Source organism: Oncorhynchus nerka, linkage group LG18 (assembly GCF_034236695.1).
Source record: "Oncorhynchus nerka isolate Pitt River linkage group LG18, Oner_Uvic_2.0, whole genome shotgun sequence".
NCBI classification, from domain to species: domain Eukaryota; kingdom Metazoa; phylum Chordata; class Actinopteri; order Salmoniformes; family Salmonidae; genus Oncorhynchus; species Oncorhynchus nerka.
This window is the reverse complement of record NC_088413.1, coordinates 51,385,102-51,399,916: the sequence shown is the minus strand read 5'-3', so window position 1 is coordinate 51,399,916 and position 14,815 is coordinate 51,385,102.

Sequence of the window (14,815 nt, the reverse complement as noted above, 5' to 3'; positions counted from 1 at the left end):
TATCCGGTGTCCTGTGTGAATTTAAGTATGCTCTCTCTAATTCTCTCTTTCTCTCTTTCTTTCTCTCTCTCGGAGGACCTGAGCCCTAGGACCATGCCTCAGGACTACCTGACATGATGACTCCTTGCTGTGCCCAGTCCACATGGCCGTGCTGCTGCTCCAGTTTCAACTATTCTGCCTGTGATTATTGTTATTTGACCATGCTGGTAATTTATGAACATTTGAACATCTTGGCCATGTTCTGTTATAATCTCCACCCGGCACAGCCAGAAGAGGACTGGCCACCCCACATAGCCTGGTTCCTCTCTAGGTTTCTTCCTAGGTTTTGGTCTTTCTAGGGAGTTTTTCCTAGCCACCGTGCTTCTACACCTGCATTGCTTGCTGTTTGGGGTTTTAGGCTGGGTTTCTGTACAGCACTTTGAGATATCAGCTGATGTACGCAGGGCTATATAAATACATTTGATTTGATTTGATCTGATGCAGCACTCCGTCACTCTCCTTCTTGATCAAATAGCCCTTACACAGCCTGGAGGTGTGTTGGGTCATTGTCCTGTTGAAAAACAAATGATAGTCCCACTAAGCGCAAACCAGATGGGATGGCGTATCGCTGCAGAATGCTGTGGTAGCCATGCTGGTTAAGTGTGCCTTGAATTCTAAATAAATCACAGACAGTGTCACCAGCAAAGCACCATCACACCTCCGCCAAAGGAAAGATTTCCACCGGTCTAATGTCTATTGCTCGTGTTTCTTGGTCCATGCAAGTCTCTTCTTGTTATTGGTGAACTTTAGTAGTGGTTTCTTTGCATCAATTTGACCATAAAGGCCTGATTCATGCTCCTTTGAACAGTTGATGTTGAGATGTGTCTTGTTACTTGAACTCTGTGAAGTATTTATTTGGGCTGCAATTTCTGAGGCTGGTAACTCTAATGAACTTATTCTGCAACAGAGGTAACTCTGGGTCTTCCTGTTCTGTGGCGGTCCTCATGAGAGCCAGTTACATCATAGCGCTTGGTGGTTTTTACGACTGCAATTGAAGAAACTTTGAACATTTTCCGGATTGACTGACCTTCATGTCTTAAAGTAATGATGGACTGTCGTCACTCTTTGCTTATTTGAGCTGTTCTTGCCATAATATTGACTTGGTATGTTACCAAACAGGGCTACCTTGTGTATACCATCCCTACCTTGTCACAACCCAACTGATTGGCTCAAATACATAAAGAAGGACATAAATTCCACAAATTAACTTTTAACAAGGAACACCTGTTAATTGAAATGCATCCAGGTGACTACCTCATGGAGCTGGTTGAGAGAATGCCAATACTTCGCTGAAGTTGGAGACTTATATCTCCCTCACTAACTTTAAACATCAGCTACCTGAGCAGCTTACCAATCGCTGCAGCTGTACACAGCCCATGTCTAAATAGCCCATCCAATCAAATATAAAATATATTTTGATTTGTTTAACACTTTTTTGGTTACTAAATTATTCCATATGTGTTATTTCATAGTTTTGATGTCTTTACTATTATTCTACAATGTAGAAAATACTAAAAACAAAGAAAACCCTAGAGTGAGTAGGTGTGTCCAAACTTTGACTGGTACTGTGTCTGTCAAAGGGAGCCTGCGGATGATATCAGTCTATATTCAGATTATACGATATTCATCGTGATTTTTGTCCAGAAGTGCAGGGGCCTTACAAATGGACACTGCGGGGACAATTCCAATTTCTCTTTCTCCCTCCCTCCCTCCCTCCCTCCCTCCCGCCCTCCCTCCCCTGGTCTGTACGCCAAGTGGTTGGGGTTGACATCAGATCAGCAAGGTCCCAGTAACCTGTGAGTTATGAGGGGAGAAAATAGCCCCTCTCCGTTCTGACCCTGTAGGTCCGTCTGTATGCCGCTCGCTGATCAGACCACCCCTGGCCTGCCGTCACATTATATTTCCTTTATTTACCTTGCTGCCAGGCTGGTCAATAATGCATCATCACAATCATAGACAGGGTAAACATCAGGGAGGGAGGGTGAGTGAGATAAAGACATGAAGAGCGAGATAATTGGAATACTATATGGATAGGGAATTTTACGGCACAAAAAGATCAGTTATGTTGCAAGTTTTAACAGATGCCTGTTTGTTGGGTCAGCTAATGTATACTCTGAGTCGTTTTTCACGTCATAAAAAGGAATAGCCCTCATCCACGCCCACAAATTGGGGAAAACAAACAGTCTTTCCTATTGACTCCTATTGTAAAAGTCATAGATTTTTTGTTATGCCATGTGGTCATCTGCAAAACAAACAGAATGCTGCAGCACGGTTATTGACCAAGACCAGACAGAGAACACACATTACACCGTATTTAAGGTCTCTGCACTGGCTGCCTGTGAGTTTTAGAATACATTTTAAGATTATTCTATTGGCTATGAAATCATCCACAACTGGGCACCCAAATACATATCAGACATGCTTTTAAGTCATGTACCCAATAGGCCCCTCAGGTCCTCTGGCACTGGCCTTTTAACTATCCCAAGAGGCATGGAGAGGCAGCCTGTAGTTATTATGCCCCCAGCCTCTGAAATAGCCTGCCAGAGAACCTGAGGGGGCCCAACACTGTGGACACATTTTAAAAGAGATCTTAAAACACAGCTTTTTGTGTTTCTATTATGTTTGTTGTGTAGTAAATATTAAACTGGTTTTAATTTGTTTTTTTCCTGTGAAGCACATTTGCATTGCATTCCATGTCTGAAATGTCCTGTATAAGTAGTTTCATTTCATTATAGATAAATAACAAAACATGCCGAAAAGCTGCTGTGTTGTTCAATGTACAGTACATGTAACCAGGTTTAAAAAAAAATATTGCATTGTTCCCACATAGGGAAATACAGCCTGAGAGAAGAGCCCTATGGCTTCAGGCTATACGGCGTAGGAGAGTGGGAAATTGTGGGGACCCGGTTTTCATGTACAAGTAGCTATGTGTGTGGAAAACATTTAATCACAAGTAAGACATTTAACTCGTTTATTATAGTCCGTTTGTAACTCCACTCACTACTTTTATCTATATACTAGTCCATTTGTTTGTGTGGTCTTGTCTAGCGTAATGTTCCGGTTGTTAGCTAGCTAGCACTCACTCACGTGGCTAATGCTAGCGCAGGAGGAAGCCCTACAATATTATGTTTTTCTAAGTAGTGTGAGCGCTCGGGAGAAAGTAATGTTGTAAAGTAATCTTATTTCGTAAATGGCTAAAACAAGCAGACAAGAAAATAGTTTGAAAAAGGTTTTTCCTGTGAGCCAATTGAGTAACCAATGTAACTAACCAGTGGTTGTATTCCCTAAAGGCGGGCGGGGCCGCAACGTTCTATCTAATATCGACTGAGTATTGGCCAATGCCCCATTCAAGTCATATAACACAAGAACCATCTGATCCCATTCAATATAACTTCATTCAATGAGCAAATATAATCAATGGCTATAGCATTCATTCTGCACTCAGAGTGGATGGTGGATAGGTATGTAAATGTAAGGTAATCACAGATATTCAAGCACATTCATTTCAGAGAACAAATTATGAATATGTAAGAGGTTGGTCATGCATCTTCTTCCAAGAACCAGCCAAGACATATCATCCTCCAGCTTTAGCTCTGAATCCCACAGTCGTCTCAGTATAAGTGGGTTGGCATGATAGCTAAGGCTCAAGAGCTGCCAATTCCAAATGCCCAGATTTCGATAACTATGCAGCTTTTGCCTGATCTTCTCTGTTTTTGATCATATAGCATTTTAACCGCTGTCTGCATAACAGTGTTTAGAAGAAGTAGAGACAATGCTACAATACTAGTACTAGTAATCTCTAGGTTTATAGGGTATTTTTCCATCTTGGCAACAAAGTTTACCATTGTAGTTGCTGCAGTTCCTCCATGTGCATCATTATAATACCTCTTTTAGCTCCTATTAAACAAGGCAAATATTATTGATCATTTTTATTAGGGATCCGATTTCATCAATAATGTAATATGACATGATGGACCTTATGCTGTAAGTTACTCTGCACACTCTGCTTGCAGTGAGTTTAGCCTTCACAGCACATCCACAGTGTGCCTACATGCGACTAGGGAGGCAGCACATTTGTCTTACGGTGTTTAAACTGCCTGGGTATCAAGTTGGCTTTCCATGAGGGTTACTACCACAAATAAATAGCTACAGCACTTCTGTATAGTGTTTAACTCTGTCTAAGTGAAACCCCCACGCACACCACCCACACGCATGCACGCACACACACGCATGCACGCGCACAAACGCACACACACACATGAATGTCCAAGCACACTCACGGAAACACCCACACACCCACCATTACCTCCCCTCTTGAGCTCTCCTCCTAGTGTTGAAAGGTATAGAAGGGAAGGCTATATTCTGTACAGTAGGCCTTGTAATGTACCTCCAACTTACAGGGATGAAACGGGAGGGAGAGGCCCCGCATGGACAATCTGTTGGAGCACCTCTTTTGGGTGCTTTTGAGATTGATGGCAATAGCATCACAGGAAAGTAGGGACATTTACAGCACGGCTGACCATGGAGGATAAACGGAGAGGCTTGTATGTGCTGTAAGCCATATTAATCTTCTTCACCTGAACCAGAGAAAAGTAAAGGGGACCAATTTGGAGAGCATTTATCAGGGGTGAAGATGGCAGCCTCTCCACTTCTCTCATCTAGAGAGAGAGAGAGAGAGAGAGAGAGAGAGAGAGAGAGAGAGCATGTGTGTGCTGTAATTTTCCTCTTCTAAGAAGTCAGGTAATTACTCTCAGAGCAATTCTCTGTGTGAAGAAGTACTTAACAATCAACCCAGGGGAGAGAGAGGAGATATGGAGCCAGACACCACCACAGTCTGCGTCATAAATGGCACCCTATTCCCTGAGTAAGGCACTACGTTTGACCAGGGCCCATAGTCAAGAGTAGTGCAATATGTAGGAAATAGGTTGCCATTTGCGACATAACCTAATAAGTGTGGGCCAGGGAATTCAGGGGAGCCCATTCCTCGGACTGTCGATCCTCCTCCCTATCATCCCTGTATAGAAGATAGAGAAATGTGTAATAAAACATCAAATGTGAATTAATGTTCCACATTAACAAGGTCTTCTCTAGTAAGGGAGCTTGGGGAAATCCACTGAAGGGCCTGTACTTTAAACCCACAGGGCCCCTATTGTCAAGCAGCAAGGCAACAGAGAGATGATATGCATTGAGACTTGTAGTCAGTCAGACAGCAAGCTAGCCACCATTCCAGCCATTCAGTCAGTTAGCACAGATAGTCCTGCCTGATATCCCTGATGACATCAGGAAACTTCAGGCTAGGGTCTATTTTTCTCCACTTACTGTCTGACTGAAGTGCCCAAAGTAAACTGCCTGTTGCTCTGGCCCTGATGTGCATATAATTGGTACCATTGGAAAGAAGACACTTTGTAGAAAGTTTGTAGAAATGTTAAAATTATGTAGGAGACTATAACACAATAGATATGGTAGAAGAAAATCCAGAGAAAAACAATCTGGAAATTGTATTTTTGGAGATCCCATGCTCTTCCAATGAAACATTTTGGGAATAAATAAATCCAGCTCCTAGCATGCCATTCCTATGGCTTCCACTTGGTGTCAGTAGTCTTTGTTCAAGGTTTCAGGCTTGTTTCTTCCCAAACGAGTAAGAATATTGAGTTTTACATGAGGGATACAGAGTTGGAAATTCGTGCGCGCGCGATGAAGAGGACGCGCACCTGCTAATATCACTTTTCTATTGAACATACTTCTTTCCGTATTAAATATTATAGTTTAATTACATTTTAGGGTATCTGAGGATTGAATAGAAATGTATTTTGACTTGTTTTAACAAAGTTTAGTGGTAGCTTTTTGGATTCCTTTCTCTGCATGTTGAACGAGTGGATTACTCAAATCGATGGCGCCAACTAAACAGATTTTTGAGGTTATAAAGAAGGATTTTATCAAACAAAACGACACTACATGTTGTAGCTGGGACCCTTTGGATGACAAATCAGAGGAAGATTTTCAAAAAGTAAGTGAATATTTAATCGGTATTGGTGAATTTATGAAACCTGTGCTGGTGGAAACATTTTTCTGAAGTGGGGCACCGTCCTCAAACAATCGCATGCCCCGTTTTCGCTGTAAAGCCTATTGTAAATCTGACTGTGCAGTTAGATTAACAAGAATTTTTACTTTTAACTGATATAAGACACTTGTATGTACCTAAATGTTTAATATCCATCATTTTTATGATTATTTATTTGAATTGCATGCCCTCCAATTACACCGGAAGATGTCAACAGGTGTCCCGCTAGCGGGATGCCTAGCCCTAAGAGGTTTTTATGCCCCTTGTTCTGTGAGCCTGGCCCTTGTGTTAGTCACAGCTCACACCTCTAACATGACCCATTCTCAGTGCCAGGTGGTGGGGAACCAAACGCATGTTGCCTGTCAAAGCTCTTAAACTAATCGTACCTTTCTGTGGTAAAATACACCTGTTTGCTGTTCCCTCGCTAAGCAGATAAGTTCTGCATATGTCGACAGGAATACATGCTTCCCTCGATTGTAAATTGTTGCCTGATGGCCTTGGTATTTATGTTTCTGCAGGAGAAGGGGAGATGATTTACATGGCCAACTTACATATACTTCCTCGCTGGATGATCTCCTGATGTCTGACAGTGTTTTTCTATCCTTCTACTTCAACAACATTTAATGACCTTTATCACACCCAATGCATAGCCTATCCACCCACCAACCAACCCTCCACCATTCTCCCCTCACTCATTACCCCACTCACTCAGCAAACACACTTCAGGGGTATTTGGAACGGGCGTTGTGTGATAAATCAGCTAACTACCCCTACAGTACAAATAGCCAGCCAACAGCTGCACATATGCACAAAATGATTGCAATCGGAATGATCTGTCTGCTTCAATTAGGCCCTGCACCTTTCTCACATCTAATTGATAGACTATATATGACCTATGAATGTGAGGATCGACGCTGGAGTGACAGTACCCCCCCCCCCCCCCCCTTTAGGGGCGCCTCCCGGCGTCCTACCCGGGTGAGCCTGACGGCCGAGGCGTGGGCGCTGGACAAGTTGGCTGAGGCGTGGGAGCCTGGCGAGCCAGCTGAGGCGTGGGAGCCAGGTGAGCTTGCTGAGGCGTGGGACCCTGGCGAGCCAGCTGAGGCGTGGGAGCCAGGCGAGCCAGCTGAGGCGTGAAAACCTGATGATCCCGCTGGGGCGTGGGAGCCTGACGAAGTGGCTGAGGCGTGGGAGCCAGATGGGGCGGCTGAAGCATGACATGGGGTGGGCGCCTGCCAAGCCCACCAAGACAAGAAGACCTCTCGAGCCAGCTAAGGCGTGGAAGCCCGACAAGCTAGCTAGCTGAGTCACCCCCGGCATCCAGACCCGGCGTCACCAACCAAAACAAAAAACTCCCTGATGATTATTTTAGTGGTGTCAGAATTCTGTGAGGTAAAACGCTGGAGACGAGAAGTACAGGGAGTGAACATTTAATAAACAACGGACATGAAACAGAACAGGAACAGCGTCTGGACAGGGGAGAAATAACGGCATCAATGCTGACACGGGGAACAAAGTGAGGAGCAGACAGATATATAGGTGGTAATCAACAAAGTAATGGAGTCCAGGTGATTCCAATATTGCACAGCTGCGCATAATGATGGTGACAGGTGAAGGGCAACCTGGCTCCCTCAAGAGCCAGAGGGTGAGCAGGAGCAGGCGTGACAATGAATGGGTCTCTTGACTTCCTTATGGACTTTATTACATTAATCCCAGATGCTTGCAATTGATTCTTTCCCCTCCACATAACCACAATATATGTGGCAGCCAGATAGCAGAAATCAAGTTTCTCCTCCTCATTCCTATAACTGCCTTTTTCTAACCCCCTAGTTACTTGACATCAGAGAGAGAGAATGTCACCGTTTGACATAAATTCTGAACTAATGTTAATAGACTGAGAATGAATTGAATTGATTAACAAACTATCTCATACAAGTTTCTACATTGACTGATTACCTGCATAAAAAGGTGGTGATTCCAAACAGAGGCACGCAACTCCGGGGGAGGTGAAACTTGGCCGCTGCTCCGAGCCCAAAACAAGAGGCGGAGGAGGAAATGCTACAGGATACAATGCTCTCTAACTATGCTGTTGAGAGATGGTAATTTCCTAAGTACTACTACAAGGTGAGTTATTCATCTCATCCTGTGTACCCTACCCTCCAGACAACGCTCTCTAGCCCTGATGTTAAGGGACAATCTTCCGATTACCTCAAACTTTGCCGTGAGTGAGCTACTATTATTCTTCCAGATATTGCACCCATCTCACGATGTGTGGTTTGCCACCTCTCCTAGTGTCCGGGTGCAACAGTGTGGTCTCTCTTCACGCCTTCTCTCAGGAGAATGGCGCTAGAATTGATAGCTGCCATTTTACCAGGCTCCTGGCCAATTTTGCTATTTGTTTTTGAGCTGATCTTAACGTTTTTGTACATAATGTTTCCCCCATCGTTTCCTATGACCAAAAAGATCTTCTGGACATCAGAACAGCGATCACTAACCTCGATTTGGATGAAGATTTCTACTTCAGTGAGTCGGCGGCGCAGGATATACTGCTCACCCTGGACAAGGACGTAATCCCGGAGACAACGCAAGAGAGGCTGACCTGTGGCATCCTGACAAAACTACGTTGGAGAGTTAAAAAAACAGTCTCTACCTTGCATTCTATTGGCGAACATACAGGAAGACCTCAGTTCGGGACTATCCTATCAACGGGACCTGAAGAACTATAATATCCTATGTTTCTTGGAGTCGTGGCTGAACGAGGACATGAATAATATACATCTAGCTGGTCTTTGTATGCATCGGCGGGACAGAACAGCAGCTTAGGGTAAGCGCAAAGGGGGAGGTGTGTGTCTTTTTGTTAATAACACCTGCTACGCAATCTCTACTATTAAATAAGTCTAAACGTTCTGCTCGCCTGAGTTAGAATACCTCATAAGCTGTAGACTATACTATTTACCAAATTAGTTTTCATCTATATTTTTCGTATCTGTCTATTTACCACCGCAAACGGATGCTGGCACTAAAACCGCACTCAATGAGCTGTATAGGGCCAGAGGCGGCGCTCCTAGTGGCCAGTGATTTTAATGCAGGGAAACTGAAATGCGTCTTACAAAATTTCTACCAGCATGTCATCTGTGCAAATAGTGGTGAAAAATTCAATATCACCTTTACTCCACACACAGAGACGCATACAAAGCTCTCTCTCGCCCTCCATTTGGCAAATCTGACCATAACTCTATCCTCCTGATTCCTGCATACAAGAAAAAAATCTAACAAAAGGTAGCAGTGCCCAATACGGAAGTGGTCAGATGAAGCGGAGGCTAAGCTACAGGATTGCTTCGCTAGCACAGACTAGAATATGTTCCAGGACTCATATGATGGCATTGAGGAGTTTACTAACTAACATCAAGGCGGTGGCCCGTTCCTGTAGGTTCATGCTCTACAACATCCGCAGAGTACGACCCTGCCTCACACAGGAAGCGGCGCAGGTCCTAATCCAGGCACTCGTCATCTCCCGTCTGGATTACTGCAACTCGCTGTTGGCTGGGCTCCCTGCCTGTGCCATTAAACCCCTACAACTCATCCAGAACGCCGCAGCCCGTCTGGTGTTCAACCTTCCCAAGTTCTCTCACGTCACCCCGCTCCTCCGCTCTCTCCACTGGCTTCCAGTTGAAGCTCGCATCCGCTACAAGACCATGGTGCTTGCCTAAGGAGCTGTGAGGGGAACGGCACCTCAGTACCTCCAGGCTCTGATCAGGCCCTACACCCAAACAAGGGCACTGCGTTCATCCACCTCTGGCCTGCTCGCCTCCCTACCACTGAGGAAGTACAGTTCCCGCTCAGCCCAGTCAAAACTGTTCGCTGCTCTGGCCCCCCAATGGTGGAACAAACTCCCTCACGACGCCAGGACAGCGGAGTCAATCACCACCTTCCGGAGACACCTGAAACCCCACCTCTTTAAGGAATACCTAGGATAGGATAAAGTAATCCCTCTCACCCCCCTTAAAAGATTTAGATGCACTACTGTTCCACTGGATGTCATAAGGTGAATGCACCAATTTGTAAGTCGCTCTGGATAAGAGCGTCTGCTAAATGACTTAAATGAAAATGTTAAATGTACCATATCAGTCACCGGCTTCATTAATAAGTGCATCGACGACAGTGTCCCCACAGTGACTATACGTACATATCCAAACTAGAAGCCATTGATTAAAGGCAATATCCGGACTGAGCTAAAGTGTCCTGCTTTCAAGGAGCGGGACACTAATCCGGACGCTTATAAGAAATCCCGCTACAACCTCCGACGAGCCATCAAACAGGCACAGCGTCAATACAGGTCTAAGATCGAATCCTACTACGCTGGCTCTGATGCTTGTCGGATGTGGCAGGGCTTGAAAACTATCACGGATTACAAGGGGAAACCCAGCCGAGAGTGGCCCAGTGACGCGAGCCTACCAGACGAGCTAAATGCCTTCTATGCTCGCTTCGAGTCAAGCGACACTGAACCGTTCATGAGAGCACTAGCTGTTCTGGACGACTGTGTGATCACGGTCTCCGTAGCCATTGTGGGTAAATCCTCTTAAACAGGTTAAAATTCACAAGGCCGCAGGGCCAGAGGGATAACCAAGACGCATACTCAGAGCACGCATTGACCAGCTGGCCAGTGTCTTCACTGATATTTTCAACCTCTCCCTGACCGAGTCTGCAATACCTGCATGTTTCAAGTAGACTACCATAGTCCCTGTGCCCAAGAACAACAAGGTAACCTGTCTAAATGACTATCGCCCCGTAGCATTCACATCTTTAGCTATGAAATGCTTTGAAATGCTGGTCATGGCTCACATCAACACCATCATCCAAGTCACCCTTGACCCACTCCAATTCGCATACCGCCCCAACAGATCCACAGATGACACAATATCTATTGCACTCCACACTGCACTCTGCCACCTGGACAAGAGGAACACCTATGTGAGAATGGTATTCATTGACTACAGCTCAGTGTTCACACCATAGTGCCCTCCAAGCTCATCACTAAGCTAAGGACCCTGAGACTGAACACTTCCCTCTGCAACTGGATCCTGGACTTCCTGACCGGCCGCCCCCAGGTGGTGAGGTTAGACGACAACACATCTGCCGCGCTGACCGCCACGCTGGGACCCCCTCAGGAGGGAGTGCTTAGTCTGCTCCTGTACTCCCTGTTCACCCATGACTGCATGGCCGCGTATCATCATTAAGTTTGCTGAGGACACGACGGTGGTAGGCCTAACCACCAACAACATTAAATAGTACCCGCAAAACACCTGTCTCAACATCAACAGTGAAGAGGCAACTCCAGGATGCTGGCCTTCTAGGCAGAGTTCCTCTGTCCAGTGTGTGTTCTTTTGCCCATCTTAATCTTTTGTTTTTATTGGCCAGTCTGTGATATGGCTTTTTCTTTGCAACTCTGCCTAGAAGGCCAACATCCTGGAGTCACCTGTTCACTGTTGATGTTGAGACTTGTGTTTTGCGGGTACTATGTAATGAAGCTGCCAGTTGAGGACTTTTGAGGTGTCTGTTTCTCAAACTAGACGCTCTAATGTACTTGTCCTCTTGCTCAGTTGTGCACTGGGGCCTCCCACTCCTTTTTCTATTCTGGTCAGAAACCGTGTGCTCTTTTCTGTGAAGGGAGTAGTACACCGTGTTGTATGAGATCTTCAGTTTCTAGGCAATTTCTCGCATGGAATAGCCTTCATCTCTCAGAACAAGAATAGACTGACGAATTTCAGAAGAAAGGTCTTTGTTTCTGGACATTTTAAGCCTGTAATCGAACCCACAAATGCTGATGCTCCAGATACTCAATTAGTTTAAAGAAGGCCAGTTTTGTTGCTTCTTCATTAGAACAACAGTTTTCACCTGAGCTAACGTAATTGCGAAAGTGTTTCATAATGATCAATTATCCTTTTAAAATTATAAAATTGGATTAGCTAACACAACGTACCATTGGAACACAGGAGTGATGGTTGCTGATAATGGGCCTCTGTACGCCTATGAGATATTCCATTTCAAAAATCTGCCGTTTCTAGCTACAATAGTCATTTACAACATTAACAATGTCTACAATGTATTTCTGATAAATTTGATGCTATTTTAATGGACAAAAAAATTGCTTTTCTTTCAAAAACAAGGACATTTCTAAGTGACCCCAAACTTTTGAACGGTAGTGTACTTCGACACTGTCTGCATCTTGGTCTTCTCCTGAAACATGATAATTTACATCAATGGGGCTGTAGTGGAGCGGGTTGAGAGCTTCAAGTTCTTCGGTGTCCACATCACTAAGGACCTATCATGGTCCACACACACCAATAGTCATGAAGAAGGGCTCGACGCCTCTTCCCCCTCAGGAGCCTGAAAAGAGTCGGCATGGCCTTCAGATCCTCAAAAAGTTATACAGCTGCACCATTGAGAGCACCTTGACTGGCTGCATCACCGCTTGGTATGGCAACTTCTTGGCATCTGACCCGCATCATTGGAGCCAAGCTCCCTGCCATTCAGGACCTCTATACCAGGCAGGGTCTGAGGAAGGCCCTAAAAATGGTCAATGATGCACCAACAGTCTGGAAACAACAGGACAGTTTCTACCAACAAGCCATATTACTGCTAAATAGTTAGTCTGGGTAGCTATTTGGTTAACTATTTAAGTGTCTGCATTTAGCTTTTTTTTACTCATTACCTACACTGCTGCTACTGTTTATTATCTATTTTGTTGCTTAGTCACTTAATTCCCAGTTATATATACATATCTACCTGTTACCTCGTACCCCTGCACATCGACTCTGTACTGGTACCCTGTGTATATAGACAAATTATTGTTACTAATTGTGTAATATTACTTTTACTATTACGTGCTATTACTTTTTTAAATAATTTCTCTATTTTCTTTCTCTCTGAATTGTTGCGTAAGTAAGCAATTCACTGTTAAATTACACCTGTTGTTAACGAAGCATGTGACAAATAACATTTTATTTTATTTGAGAGAGAAAGTGACCGGCTCATCCGAGAACATTGGACTGCTAAAGGCCGCCATGGAATCCTAGACTGCTCAAAACATGTCACGTTTGTTATAATGTGGAAACAAAGCGCGGCGTGACATGTACTCTATAGATGACTCCCTGACTGCCTGCCTCGCTTCAGAGAAAGTCAAGATGACACTACATCAGCACTATCAAATCAACACCTCTGCATTGTGCTCTTACTCTCTCTGTGTCAGAGTCACCTAGATACAGGTTGAAGTTTTTAAGATGAATCTTGTACTTGAGCAGAACTGAGAAATTTCCATCAGGTGGCCCAGCTGTAAAGTCAAAATTGTTTATATTGTAAAAATTCATGAGAACTAAATGTATCTTTTTGGTCTAAATTTAAGGTTACATGCTGACCAAACCTTACGTGCGCGTGCACATTGATTTTGTTCACCTACACCAGAAGCGATCAGGACATGCAGGGTGAAATATTAAAACAAACTCTGAACCAATTATGTTAATTTGTGGACAGGTCAAAAAGATTAAACATTTATGGCAATTTAGATCACTAGCTTGCTGTTGCTAGCTAATTTGTCCTGGTATATAAACATTGGGTTGTTATTTTACCTGAAATGCACAAGGTCCTCTACAATTAATCCACAGGTAAAACAGTGAACCAAATTAGTTTCTCGTCATCTCTCCTCCTTCCCACAGGCTTCTTTTACTTCTTTGGACTATATATGGCGGTTGGCAACCAACTTTACGGTGCATTACAACAACCGACTGGAGTGTGGACATCAGTTCATTTTTCAATCACCCACGTGGGTATATGCTTCTAAAAACCAATGAGGAGATTTGAGAGGCAGGACTTGCGTCACAAATAGAACCAACTTCTATTTTAGCACCTTGCCACACAGACGCTCGCTGTCGCGCGTGAGCAGTGTGGGTACAATGATTGAATAACATGTATGTGTACATTTATTTTGCAACTCTCGCACACGTGACGTGAGCGGTGTGGTCAGCATGTTAGGCATTAGGGTTAATGTTAGTTAGGCTTAAAATCGGATTTTATTATTTTTTGGCTGTGCCAGCTAGTGACCACTGGCTCCTGGTTTCTCCCTCTCTGTCACACACATTTTTACCCAACTATGAACAACATTGTCAGATGTAATGAAAGTCATTTTCGTTTTGAAATGGAGAAATACCTTTCACTATGTGTTGCCATTTTGTCTCTATGGAGAGAAGTGATCCTGGGATTCTGATCAGGAGCATCATCATGCACCCATTATTTTAGAGAGTTCATAAAGTATGTGAGGAAGACGGAGAATTTAGCATTTTTCAATCACCTAAAAAAGCTTTTCCTGCGATCTAGAGTCCTAAGCATTATGCCTAATTCTGTCTAAAACATGCTTATTTTTCTGCATTGATTATCTAAGTTTAACTCTTTACCTGTTCAATTGTAATTTTAATTAATGATGCACATTGATTCTTTAAGAACTTTTATGCTGTAACGGCTGCCGTAGGTGGAAGAAGGTGAGGACCAAGATGCAGCGTGGTAAGTGTTCATACGTTTAATAATGGAACTGAACACTGATTAACAAAACACAGAGAACAACCGAAACAGTTCTGTCTGGTGCAGACACAAAAACAGAAAGCAACACCCACAACCAAAATGGGGGGAAAAAAAGGCTACCTGAGTATGATTCTCAATCAGAGACAA